This window comes from Microplitis demolitor, chromosome 2 (assembly GCF_026212275.2).
Source record: "Microplitis demolitor isolate Queensland-Clemson2020A chromosome 2, iyMicDemo2.1a, whole genome shotgun sequence".
In the NCBI taxonomy this organism is placed as follows: Eukaryota; Metazoa; Arthropoda; class Insecta; order Hymenoptera; family Braconidae; genus Microplitis; species Microplitis demolitor.
In genome coordinates this window covers 5,366,384-5,367,260 of record NC_068546.1, presented here as the reverse complement: position 1 = coordinate 5,367,260, position 877 = coordinate 5,366,384, and positions in this window count along the sequence as shown.

Here is an 877-nt window from a genome sequence, read left to right as displayed (position 1 = left end):
AGCGGAGAGATCGTGAGAATTCAGTATTTTCAATAAATATTAGAATGGATCATTCGAGAACATGCGTTATCTCGAATGACCCCTCCATATGAATCGATGCGTGGGTCTGATGCCCAAGCGTATTGATAAGAGTGACTCTAGTTTTTCTCGATCAAGAGAAGGCAGTCTGAAACATAGAATCATCGAGAGCAGTCAGGCTCAATATTAAAACCTCAACTTCGTTCTCACCCTCTCAAAGTTATTTGTAGGAGTACACTAACAATTTATAAATTAATTCAACTGTATATTTTCACATCACTCAAAGTTATACCCTTATAACTGAATAAATCGGATTTAGATATATGAAATAATATATATAATCAAACAACCAGTTTATTGCAACCACCGAATGGTGGCTGTTCAACCCATACTTAATTATTATTTATAATTATATGTAAGTTTTCATTACATCCAATTTAAATCGACCGCTCAACTACGCCAGCGCCAAAACATCTACCAGGATGTAACACTCAACTGAAGATAATTTAATCATCTTAAAACACAGCTGTATAAACTATTAGTAATAATTTGCAACAAACGCAGATGATATGAAAATGGACTTTGACTTTCAAATAAATAACTTTTCTTAGAAATTTACATCAGCCGAGGATTAAATCCCTTCTCGCGCTCGACGCATGGGTCTTATGCCCAATCGCCTCGCGCTGATAAGCAATAACAAGTTTAATGACCAATGAGTGTGAACTCTGATCAATAATGTAACCCTACTATTTTTGTGATTAGAATATCTTATAAAAACCCTTGCTCAGAGAGCAGAATAGATCATTCTCTCCTTAAATTTCACTCTCAGATTAGACTCAGTTTTACACCAGATTTTTGA